The sequence below is a fragment of the Puma concolor genome, chromosome F2, assembly GCF_028749965.1.
Source record: "Puma concolor isolate L17-30 chromosome F2, mPumCon1.1.hap2, whole genome shotgun sequence".
Classification (NCBI taxonomy): domain Eukaryota; kingdom Metazoa; phylum Chordata; class Mammalia; order Carnivora; family Felidae; genus Puma; species Puma concolor.
In genome coordinates, this window is record NC_141684.1 from 37383748 (window position 1) to 37396833 (window position 13086).

The 13086-nt window shown below is 37.5% G+C and overlaps 1 protein-coding gene and 1 long non-coding RNA gene across 3 annotated transcripts in view; both read left to right on the plus strand.

The window, feature by feature from the left end:
- RNF19A (ring finger protein 19A, RBR E3 ubiquitin protein ligase) overlaps positions 1-13086 on the plus strand; it is a 58111-nt gene that overhangs the window by 10158 nt on the left and 34867 nt on the right. Inside the window, exon 1 of one of the 2 annotated variants that reach the window (XM_086694914.1) lies at positions 12665-12886. The exons of the other annotated variant lie outside the window; for it this stretch is intronic. The gene's annotated coding sequence lies outside the window, so the exon portion shown is untranslated. Of the gene's footprint in view, positions 1-12664; positions 12887-13086 lie in introns of those variants that run through there. 2 annotated transcript variants of the gene reach the window in all.
- LOC147571953 (uncharacterized) lies at positions 1755-6704 on the plus strand. Its single transcript, XR_015246558.1, has 2 exons — positions 1755-3784; positions 4051-6704. It is a non-coding gene; the product is annotated as an uncharacterized LOC147571953 (long non-coding RNA).

The window sequence follows — 13086 nt, forward strand, 5'->3', positions numbered from 1 at the left end:
TTAGGAATGAAAGTTGTTGTTGTTTTTAATTTTTTTTTTTAACGTTTATTTATTTTTGAGACAGAGAGAGACAGAGCATGAATGGGGGGGGGGGTCAGAGAGAGGGAGACACAGAATCCGAAACAGGCTCCAGGCTCTGAGCTGTCAGCACAGAGCCCGACGCGGGGCTCGAACTCCCAGACCTTGAGATCATGACCTGAGCTGAAGTCGGCCGCCTAACCGACTGAGCCACCCAGGCGCCCCTGAAAGTTGTTTTTTAACCTTCCCCAAAACTTAACTCTTTTGGAAAGAACTGCAACTTCAAATCTTAATGGAATACAAGTATGTTCTAACTGAGGTAATAATTAGTACAGATATGAATATCGTACTAATATAAATTACTGAGAGCAGAAAATTTAAAGAAACTGAAAATAACTTTTACAGAAATTCCAGCATCCCAGCAGTAGCTGTTAACTTTTGTTATACTTTAGGCTCCTTGGAGAATTTCTTGAGAGCTGTGGCTTCTGTCCCTAGAATATACATATATTCATGATTTAGTATACTGTTTTAGAGATTTCATGGATTTCTTTGAAGACTGTCCATGTATTAGCTGTTATTTTTAAGCATTTTTATCCTCCTCCAAAAATTTGTTGTTGTGCCTATTATATTTTTACCAGATTGTATAAGGAGATGTTTAATAATTGAGAGTTTTTATAAAAGAGTGTGTCCTCTTAATATTATTTGGAGAGCAAGACTTATGCTTGGAGCCTGCACTGCTGCTCCAGCTGAATTTGGCAGGTATATTGGGGGATAGATTTATTAGAGGAAAATAGGGATTTTCCAAATTTAAAGTTGGTAAAATGAATGGCATAACTTAAAAACTTTAAACATTTAAATAATCTTTTGAGTAACAACAAGGTTTATTGTAATAAACTTTAGTGGTTTATATTTGTTTAGGGAAAGGCATATATGAAAATCCAGAAACATTAATGCCTTAAGCTTCTCTTAATGAGATGGTTCTGATTTACAAAAAGCTCTATTTACTTTGGGCTGAAATTAGCTTATGTGTGGACACATCATTTCTAGTACATCACTTCTAATGTGATCTGATCCAGGGGTGGCTTATGATAATTCTTTTTTTTTTTTTTTTTTTTTTTGGTAGTCAATTGCTACATTAAATTGTACCTAGCTACTCTCTACATAGGAGATAGTGCGGAAACATAGGTTTTCCCCCACTGTTTATTTATCAGTATTGGTTCCTGAAGTTATGCCCTGTGACCTAAATGAATGTTCTGTATACTAGATCATTTGGTCAGATAACCAGTGATTCCTTTTTCTATAACTTAAATTGTCAGTTATTTATGGTATCAGGAAAACCATTGTTACTATGAAAAATAGAGTTGCTGTGAATAGTATATATTGTCTTTTAGAAAGAAAGCTTTAAAATGGATTTTGATAAGTATTTGTTTACATTATGGGACTCTGAGGGGTGCCTGGGTGGCTAAGTTGGTTAAGCGTCTGCCTTCAGCTCAGGTCAGGATCTCGTGGTCTGTGGGTTTGAGCCCCATGTCGGGCTCTGTGCTGACAGCTCAGAGCTTGAAGCCTGCTTTGGATTCTGTGTCTCCCTCCCTCTCCCTCTCCCTCTCCCCCTCCCCCTCCCCCTCCCCCTCCCCAGTCTCCCTCTTTCTCCCCCTCCCTCTCCAGTCTCCCTCTTTCTCCCTCTCCCTCTCTCCCTCCCTCCCTCCCTCTGCACCCCCCCCCAGGTCAGCCCCCCCCCCCAGGTCATGCTCAGTCTCTCAAAATTGAATAAACATTAAAAAAAATTTTTTTTAAATAAAGTTCAAAAGGATACAGCTGTCAACCTGGAATTCTGAATTCAGCAAAAATATCCATAAAACATGAAGGTGAAAATTAGGACGTTTTTCAGATAAACAAAAGTTGAGAGAATTCATTGTAAGGAGACCTGCACAGCAGAAATGCTATAGAATGCTCCTCAGGCTGGAGGGAAATGACTTGTGATGAAACTTGTATCCTCAAGAAGGAATGAATACCAAAAATGGTGTATATATATCGATAAATAGATTTTATCCTCTGAACAGATTTTATGAGCATATAAAACAATTTACAGAAGAGCTTTGTATATATAACTCAATAAAAATTTTACATGTCTTCAAAATGTCACAAAATTAAAGGACAAATGCTAGAAAGTAAATATTGAAAGCTTAAAATCAAAAAGGAGCATCAATATTCCAGTGTAAAAACGGACAAAAACATATCAACAGATAAATCATTAAAGAAATAGGACAGTGAATGTGAACAAACGTTTGATTTGTTTAGTAATCAGATAAATGGAAATTGAAGTACTTTTTTTTGTGACTCAGAAAAAGCTATTGAAATAGCAAAGGATGTTGGTAAGAATTCAGGGAAATAAGCACCTTTCTGACTGGTGGGATTACAAATTGGAACAAGAGGGTTTGGTAGTTTATTTCAAGAGCTTATTTTAAAAGTCCATACCACCTAGATAGCATGAATTCACATACTAGGTGTAGCTTATTAAATAGGTGGGAGGTGTGAATGAAAAAGAGATTATTCAACAGCTGGTGTTGAGGTAACTGACTAGCCATTTAGAAAACATAAATTTTGATATGTGCTTATTCTTAACATTAAATTGAAATGGATGAGAGATTTAAGCAGAAAGATAAACTATAGAAGTACCAGAAGGAAACATGAGAGGATTTTAGAAATATAATCTTGGAGTGAACAAGACTCTTTCAAGACAAGTGTAGAACCCAAAAGTCATAAAGAGTAAGATATGGTATTGGAACACATTAAGAAAATTTGAAATACCTACACTGGAAAATTGCTATGCCATCAAGTACAAATTTTTAAAAATGTATTTGACATGTAAAAGCAATTGTTCTTTCTATATACGTGGGTTTTATATATCAGAAAGGAAAAGTCCCAACAGTGGGATATGAGCATGTGGTTAGGTCATAGGAAATGAAATGTAAGTGACTTGTACACATGTGAAAAATATTAAAAGTATCTTTCAAGTATATAGCCATTGAAATTTAAAAGCCTTTTTTATTCCTCCTCTTTTCCCACCTTTACAACATAAGTGTATATTACTGAAGAAGTTTAGTAGCCTTTTATGTTTTTCAGTAGAATATTGTATTCAATAGAATACAATATCTAAAATAGAAAATTTTGTTTATCTTCTTTCTTGACTCTTTCACTTGAATATAAAATAGCTCAGGCTTCACTAGTAACCAAAATTAGTGAGCAATAGAAACTCTGGTGGGGATCTCTGTACCTACTTCCTCCTCATTTAAACACAGAAATAAAAACAGGGAGGCAAACCATAAGAGACTGTTAAATACAGAGAACAAACTGAACGTTACTGGAGGGGTAGAGGGTGGGGGGATGGGCTAAATAGGGCTAAATTGTTGGAATGAGCACTGGATGTTCTATGGAAGTGATGAATCACTAAATTCTGCTTCTGAAACCATTATTACACCGCATGTTAACTAACTTGGATTTAAATAAAATTTTTTAAAAAAACATTTAAATCAGCAAAAAAAAAAAAAAATGACTTAGCTGTTCTCTTCAACAGTGCTAGTAAATATTCCGTGTTTTCATTACATGCAAGTTTTTAGACATGCTAAACATTTAGATGTCAGACATCTAAAAAAAAAAAACCTGAAATTAACAGTTGTAAGGTACTTTTGCTCTTATACTTAGTATTTAGACACAAAATTATTGGATTTTGGCTCTATTTTAACCTTTCTGAGAAGTAATAGAAGAGGCCTAATTTTATTTTATTTATTTATTTATTTTTTAATTTATTATTATTTTTTTTTTCAACGCTTATTCATCCCTGGGACAGAGAGAGACAGAGCATGAACGGGGGAGGAGCAGAGAGAGAGGGAGACACAGAATCGGAAACAGGCTGCAGGCTCCGAGCCATCAGCCCAGAGCCTGACGCGGGGCTCGAACTCACGGACCGCGAGATCGCGACCTGGCTGAAGTCGGACGCTCAACCGACTGCGCCACCCAGGCGCCCCATAAGAGGCCTAATTTTAGCTAAATAACAGGCAAAAACAGATCAGGAGTATAAAGGAATTTTCTCTTGGAAGTGATTTATTGTCTGTAAACTTTTTTTGCCCAGGTTTCTACATTTCCAGAATACCCTCTTATTAGTTTTAAATCATTTAGCATGTGGGTGGCTATTCAGGTGCTATTGAAGTGTTTATGGTTAGGAGATGTTTATTGGGGGAAATCTTAAATCTGTAATTCTTGAAGTTATATAGTGTTAAGATACTTGTTTTATTTCTCTTGTAGCACTCATGGGGTAAAGATTCTTGTCTTTTTCATTATAAAAAGCTGTATATAAAAAGCTGTATCCCTTAATATACGGAGCATACAGTGATAGCAAATCAAAGGTAAAGATATGAACAGAATCCTCAGTTCCTCATTTCTTATGTGTACTCTGCATCATAATTTAGTCAAAGTTTATTAGACATCTGCTGTAAGTTACACATTGTGTTAGGCACTAGGAATACAAAGTTGTCTCTCATTTCACTTCATTTAGTATACTAACGTTTAGTATAGTGCCAGGTTTTGTTAGGTACTTTTAGCACATGTCTACTTTATTCTCCTAACATCTATTTGTAGTGGAGATCACAGACTCAGTAATGTACCTTATGCAGGGATTTTATGACTAAACACAGTTAACCAGGTCTTGACTCCAAAATTCTCTTCTTTATATATCCAGTACTGGGTTTGTTTGCCCCTCCAGATCCACTCTTAACCCTTCTCTGCCTTGCTCTGTGCCCCAGAGGGAGTTCTTCTAAAGACTACCTTGTTTGGACTCCTTTGTTGGACTTAGCCAATGTGAGGCATTGGCAGGATGTTGGAAAGCCAGAGAGAGAAGCTGGATATTATTCTTTCAGTTGCTGTTGCACAGCTCTTCGGTAATTGCTTCCTTCTGCCCCTTCATTCCAAAGGGTGGCAGTGGGTTCCTGAATAGTTTCCATCCCTTTTTGGTTCCTTTAACCCTGCCCACACTTGTTAAAATGTGAATTTCAGATACTTCCTTGAGAATGCTTTGTTTTTGCCAGGACCCTGACTGATACATACAGCTTTTCTTAAAACCATGGACTACTATTTGTCTGAATTTGAGCCTTCTGATTGTTCTTATCTATCCTGTGTTTATAAATTGAGTGTTTAAAATATGGTAGGGGCGCCTGGGTGGCTCAGCAACTGACTTTGGCTCAGGTCATGGTCTCACAGCTTGTGAGTTCGAGCTCCGCGTGGGGCTTTGTACTGACAGCTCAGAGCCTGGAGACTGTTTCAGATTCTGTGTCCCTCTCTTGCTCTGCTCCTCCCCTGCTCATGTGCGTGCGCTCTCTCTCTCTCTCTCAAGAATAAATAAAACATTAAAAAATATATATGGTACATATTTTCATTTAAAATGGTATTATAATTATTGATTAGGAACTTCATCTGGAATGCTTAATTTCTGTACTTTTTAGAAAGTATAAAAAAAAATAGTGTGGTACCAAATTAGATGTATTTTATGAGTCAGTACAAAGTTATCAGTACTTTTACTAAATCTTTAGTCTACAAAGCTTTGACACATGTTGGTAGAAATATCTTTGTTTTGGGTCATTCCTATTTCATAATTCCTCACGTATTCCCAAGAGGTAGAAAAAAGTAAGAATCAAATGGTGTTGACTTTACAGGAGTATAAACACTGGACTAGGGAAGGTTAGATAAGCAAGCGCAGATCTTTGTCCTTCCCAATACCAGTCTTGGGTGATACTCTTCCATTGAAGTGCATTAAAAGGTTAAGATTGGGGCTCGTTTGCCTGCGTTAAAACTAATTCTCCAACCATTTTCTTCAGGGGCATGAGTATGCAGCAGCAACTGGCAATCTTGGTTACTTGTCAGTTATGCTAGACTGAAAAAGAGGGAAAGGAGACATTTCTCATAGCTTAATTAACAGGTGACAGGAATTCCTTGTGCCATTGGTGTGACAGTGATTATGATTATAGATACTTAAGTGAAAATACATAATTTAGGGTCTACCTGTATTTTATTATTGTTTTCTATTTCAGTAGCTAACCTCTTCTAGCATTTTTAATTACAGATCCCTACTTTTATTTTGGATATTCCTACTAAACCAATTACAGTACTATTATGGAGCCCCACCTCAGTTATCTTTTCCCCCTCTCTGCTTTATATCATCAGTGCATTACAACTTGACAAATCCTGTGATAGATAGTAAAGAGCTTCCAATATTGGGGATTATTAGGAGTTGGGTATATTTCAGATTATATCATTAGTACATTTACTGTCATTCATCTTCTGTTCCTGCTCTGAAATGGTGTTGTACCATGTAAACATCTCGGCTTTTATGTATAAATTATTATGTATTTAATCCAGGAGACCTGATATTTCTCTTTGTAGACCTAATATGAACTAATTGAACTTTTTCTTTTATTTTACTTATTTTGAGAAAGATAGAGTATGAGCAGGGGAGGGGTAGAGAGAGGGAGAAGGAGAATCCCAAGCAGGCTCCCTACTGTCAGTGCAGAGCCCAGTGTGGGACTCAATACCAGAAACTGTGAGACCGTGACCTGAGCCGAAATCAAGAGTCAGCCACTTAACCCACTGAGCAACCCAGGTGCCTGAACTAATTGGACTTAAAAAGAAAAAAAGAAGACATATGTGCCTAGGAATAACAATTGGGGGTGGGGGAAGACTCATATTTTCTTGTAGTTCTGGAATAATATCACTTCAGTGACATTGTATCATTTTAAGAAACACTCATTTGGCATTTCTTCATGATGTTTATGTTCATGACACCATCTTGGCTCTGTTGTGTTAAAAAAACAAATATTCAAGTTCTACCTTAAAAACCGTATTAGGGGTGCCTGGGTGGCTAAGTTTGTTAAGCATCCCACTTCAGCTCAGGTCATGATCTCATGGTTTGTGAGTTTCGAGCCCCACATTGGGCTCTATGCTGACAGCTCAGAGCCTGGAGCCTGCTTTGGATTCTATGTCTCCCTCTCTCTCTGCCCCCACACCCCACTCATGGTCTCGATCTCTCTCTCTCTCTCTCTCTCTCTCAGAAATAAACATTAAAAAATTTTTATTAAAAACCTTATTAAAAAGTTAAAGATAATCAGGAAAGAAAAAGTGAACAAAGTAAAGTTTCATCTGAGTTATAAAAGTGGAGTACAGTTTGATTAGGAGGAGAGAAAAGGGAGTGGCATTTCAGAAAGGGAGAATGGCTTGAATGAGACATGGAGTTGAAGGATGATAGTTAAGACTGGCCCTGGATGATATGCAAGATGTAATTGTCTTTCATTTTCTGAGATAATTTTGTATATCCTGATAGCGCCTGGAGAAGTTGTTTCATGAAGGCAACTGTAGGCTGATGATGGTACTGAGGCTGAGATGTCAGAAGACCTGAATTTAACCCCAACCCTATCATTTACTAACCTTGCAATATTTACTTTGTCTGAACTTCAGTTTTCCTGTCTATCAAATAAGGTTAATAATACCTATTCTATAGGGTAGTGAGGTTTGAATCAAGACACAAATAAAAAGCACTTTTTTAAAAAAATTTTTTTTTAATGTTTATTTATTTTTGAGACAGAGAGAGACAGAGCATGAACGGGGGAGGGGCAGAGAGAGAGGGAGACACAGAATCGGAAGCAGGCTCCAGGCTCTGAGCCATCAGCCCAGAGCCCGACGCAGGGCTCCAACTCATGGACCGCGAGATCGTGACCTGAGCTGAAGTCGGACGCTTAACCAACTGAGCCACCCAGGCGCCCCTAAAAAGCACTTTAAACTCTAATGTGTAGTGGTATTTAAAAAAAAAAAAATTTTTTTTAACATCTTTATTTTTGAGAGACAGAGACAGAGCGTGATTGGGGGAGGGGCAGAGAAAGGGAGACACAGAATCTGAAGCAGACTCCAGGCTCTGAGCTGTCAGCACAGAGCCTGATGTGGGGCTCAAACTCACGAGCTGTGAGATCATGACCTGAGCCGAAGTCGAATGCCTAACCGACTGAGCCACCCAGGCATCCCTGTAATGGTATTATGGTATACAACATATTTTTTCCTTCTTTTTCCTGCCAGCAACCCAACCATTTGTTTTAAAAACTCAGTAATTTTTTTTTTTATATATGAAATTTATTGACAAATTGGTTTCCATACAACACCCAGTGCTCATCCCAAAAGGTGCCCTCCTCAATACCCATCACCCACCCCCCACCCTCTCCTCCCTCCCACCCCGCATCAACCCTCAGTTTGTTCTCAGTTTTTTTTTTTTTTTTTTTTTTTTAAACTCTTTTCCTCTAAATTTTTTTTTTTCAACGTTTATTTATTTTTGGGACAGAGAGAGACAGAGCATGAACGGGGGAGGAGCAGAGAGAGAGGGAGACACAGAATCGGAAACAGGCTCCAGGCTCTGAGCCATCAGCCCAGAGCCTGATGCGGGGCTCGAACTCACGGACCGCGAGATCGTGACCTGGCTGAAGTCGGACGCTTAACCGACTGCGCCACCCAGGCGCCCCTGTTCTCAGTTTTTAACAGTCTCTTATGCTTTGGCTCTCTCCCACTCTAACCTCTTTTTTTTTTTTTTTTTTTTTCCTTCCCCTCCCCCATGGGTTTCTGTTAAGTTTCTCAGGATCCACCTAAGAGTGAAACCATATGGTATCTGTCTTTCTCTGTATGGCTTATTTCACTTAGCATCACACTCTCCAGTTCCATCCACGTTGCTACAAAAGGCCATATTTCATTTTTTCTCATTGCCACGTAGTATTCCATTGTGTATATAAACCACAATTTCTTTATCCATTCATCAGTTGATGGGCATTTAGGCTCTTTCCATAATTTGGCTATTGTTGAGAGTGCTGCTATGAACATTGGGCTACATGTGCCCCTATGCATCAGTACTCCTGTATCCCTTGGATAAATTCCTAGCAGTGCTATTGCTGGGTCATAGGGTAGGTCTATTTTTAATTTTCTGAGGAACCTCCACACTGCTTTCCAGAGCGGCTGCACCAATTTGCATTCCCACCAACAGTGCAAGAGGGTTCCCGTTTCTCCACATCCTCTCCAGCATCTATAGTCTCCTGATTTGTTCATTTTGGCCACTCGGACTGGCGTGAGGTGATACCTGAGTGTGGTTTTGATTTGTATTTCCCTGATAAGGAGTGACGCTGAACATCTTTTCATGTGCCTGTTGGCCATCCGGATGTCTTCTTTAGAGAAGTGTCTATTCATTAAAAACTCAGTAATTTTTTTTAATGGAATGTGCATTTATGAGGCAGAACATAATGCAGATTCCTATAGTTGATAGTTTATTTCTTTTTGTAAATCTTTTATTTTTAAGTTTATTTATTTTGAGAGAGAGTACGAGGAGGGGAGGGACAGAGAGAATCTCAAGCTGACTCCACACTGTCAGGACAGAGCCTGATGCACTGTGAGATCATGACTTGGGCCAAAATCAAGAGCCCAGCACTCAACTGACAGCCATCCAGGCACCTTTTTTATTTTATTGTAAAGAGTGAGAGAGAGAGAGAGAGAGAGAGAAAGAATATGAATCTTAAACAGGCACCATGCTCAGCACAGAGGCACATGCTGGGCTCAACCCACAACTTTGGGATCATGACCTGAGACAAAATCAAGAGTCCAGTGCTCAGTGGACTGAGCCACGCAGGTGCCCCCAATAGTTTTCTTTAAAAAGTTGAGTTCATGGTGTGCCTGGGTGGCTCAGTCAGTTAAGCATCCAACTTCACCTCAGGTGATGATCTCATGGCTGGTGAGTTCTGGCCCCACATTAGGCTCTGTGCTGACAGAGCCTGGAGCCTGCTTTGGGTTCTGTGTCTCCCTCTCTCTCTGCCCCTTCCCGGCTTGCACTCTCTCTCAAAAAATTAAACATCAAAAAAATAAAAAGTTGAGTTCAAAAAGAATAGTACTATATTAAATGATGCAAATAATAGGTTTTTATTTTTCACTGGAGAGTGAAGTTGACTTTTTCTAAAAATAAGTTCCTGAGTCACTGAAAAAAATTTTTTTTAATTTCACACATTTTGTCATCTGTCCAAATTGGCAGAATTTCTGTAGTACTTTCTTTTCTTCTTTTAGTGGTTTAGGGTGCAGTCTTAGAAATCCCAAGTTAGCCAAAGTTCCCTTGACTGAGGCATTCCTAATACTCTTCAGTCACATGCTTATAGATACTTCTGTGGATTATTTCTCCAGAAAGATAGTCATTAAATTATGTAGATTTTTAAGTCTTTCTTGTCATCTCTATATCATAGGTTAAGGGGTACCTCACTATAATCCCATAGGCTGACAATGACTAATAAACTAAGCAGTTGTTTTTAATGGAACTTTTGGGTTTTTTTGTACCTAAAATAATGAAAGATAAGAAGCCTTGTTTAGGAGGCTTAGGCCTATGGAGTTTTGTTTTTAAGTGAGAGTGTTTTAAGTAAGTCTCCTTAGTATTAGTGGTTCTTCATCAGAGTATGCCACTGAATTACTGACTAAATATAAAACAGGTGAACTCTGGACCCCATCCTATTTTTGATAGGTTAGCTTTAGGGCAAATATGTTTTTTTGTTGTTTTTTGTGGGGTTCAGTTTCTTAACTCTAAGTAGTAGATGCTCATGATACAGTTTTAAGCTCTGCAGAAGGCAGAAAGTCAATACTAGATTGTACTCTACAAGGTAACCATTGTTAATGATTTCTTAACATTTTTCCAGAAATTACGTATGTATATGTAAGCCTGTGTGAGTGTTTTTTCCACAAATGTGTTCACATTATACACACTGTTTTGCAGTTATGCACTCAGCATTATATATAGAGAGCTTTCCATATCATTGCACATAAATTGTGGTGGGTTCATTTATGTTTACATGTCCCCTGTTAGACATTTAAGTTATTTTCAGATTTTGTGTGGGTTTTTGGTCTTGTTTTGTTTGCTTCTATCAACTAGGCTGCAGTGAATTTCCTTGCATACTGTCTTTGCATGCCTGTGTCCTTTTATTGTCTGAAGGATAAGTTTTACATGTAGGATTGCTGGCCTAAGAATATTTCCGTTTTGAAGTTTAATAGAAAATGCCAATTGGTTCCCTAGAATTGTGCTGATTTGCTTGCACTCATCCTAACATAGATGCTTCTTTCCGTACACACTCACCAACCCGTTACAATCTGTCAATCTAATGTGCGTAAAGAGGGTATCTAATGTTTAATTTTTATTTCTTTAGTTGTGATTATCGTTAAAAATTGTATCCTATCTTTCTAATTTTTGTACTTCTTTTTTCTCTAAACATCCTCCTTGTATCTTTGCTCATTTTGCTATCAGAATATGCATTTTTCTTAAGTGTAAAAGCTGTTTGTGTAGTGGGGAAATTTGTTCATTGTTATGTATGTTTTTCTAATATATTGTCTTTCTACTTTATAGTATTTTTTACCATATAGAAATATTAAAGGTTTAGTATTCAGATTATTTTCTCTTTGAGGCATATTTGTGTATTTGCACAATATTTTAGGATTTCCTAAATATGATGAACACATGTTCCAGTTTGCCCCTGTTATCCTAGTTTAAATATTAAGAGTGCTTCTATTCACTCTTACAAAATTCTCTTTTGGATAAAAAATTATATGGCTATCAAGTTCTTAAAGTATATATTTTGAAAAATTTCCCAGGTGATCCTGATTAAGTACCATTGGTTTACTGTTTTAAATGATAAATTCTTAGGATATGTTCCCCAAGATAGATTCCCTCTGTACTGTTCTATGATAAATATATTGCACTGTGGAGTACAGAAGGCATTTTCAGATGCAAGATAAAATAACATACAAAGAAGAAAATATGCAGAAAATTTTGGTAAAACCTACTCTTAAACCCTGTATTCCTCAGAATTATCAGAGAATGCTGCAAATAATGGGAAAATAAAAATTGATGGACAAGAATAAAGTTCATCTGAGTGAAATGTTTTTCTATATTTTATGTTGGGAAATCAGTGTGACTTTCTCAAGGATGTGTGTAGATATCATCTCAGGAAGCTTTTTTATTTTTTTACAGTCATTCAGTAAAGTATATTAAACATGATTTGTAGGTCAGTGATTTATCACAAAGAGAACATATATTTGTAACCACTACATATGTCAAAGTTCCCTTTGTGCCTCCCCACAAAGGGTAGCTATAATCCTGACTTCTATCATCATATTAGCTCTGCTTGTTTTTGAAGTTTATTTAAGTAGAATTATACATACAGTATGCCTTCTTTTGTGTGAGATTTATTCTTGTTTTGTGTGAAGCTGTATTTTGTTCATTTTCATTGATTTCTAATATACTAGAATGTGAATATATCACAACTTATTCTACTGTTGGAAGTGTGGTTTGCATCTAGTATTTTGGTTTACTATAGCTAATGCTGCTATTAGTATTGTTATATATATCTTTTGATGTGTGTATGCATTCATTTTTTTGTGCAGTTATTTCTAGTAGTATAATTGAGTGATAGAGTTATCTATATGTTCAAATTTGCTAGATACCGTTAAACAGTTTTCCAAAGTAGTTGTGCCATTTTACACTCCCACCAGCAATCCACATCTTTGCTAATAATTTTTTTTTATTTTAATGTTTGTTTGTTTGTTTATTTATTTATTTATTTTGAGAGAAAGAGGCAGAGAGGGGGGGAGACAGAATTCCAGACGGGCTTTGCGCCATCAATGCAGAGCCCATTATGGGGCTAGAACCCATGAACCATGAGATTATGACCTGAGCTGAAATCAAGAGTCGGATGCTTAACTGACTGAGCCACCCAGGCACCCTTTTGCTAATACTTGGAAATGTCAGTCTGAATTTTAGCCATCCTACTGGGTGTGTATCTCAACATGGCTTTAATATTCACCTCCTTGATGACAAATGATGTTGACACTGTTCATATCCTTCTGTGAAGTTTCTGTTAAGTCCCTTGCCCATTTTTCTTTTTTATAATTTTATTTTGAGAGAGAGCATGCATATGCACACCAGCAGGGGAGGGGCAGAGAGAGGAGAGAGAGAGACTCCCAAGCAGGCTC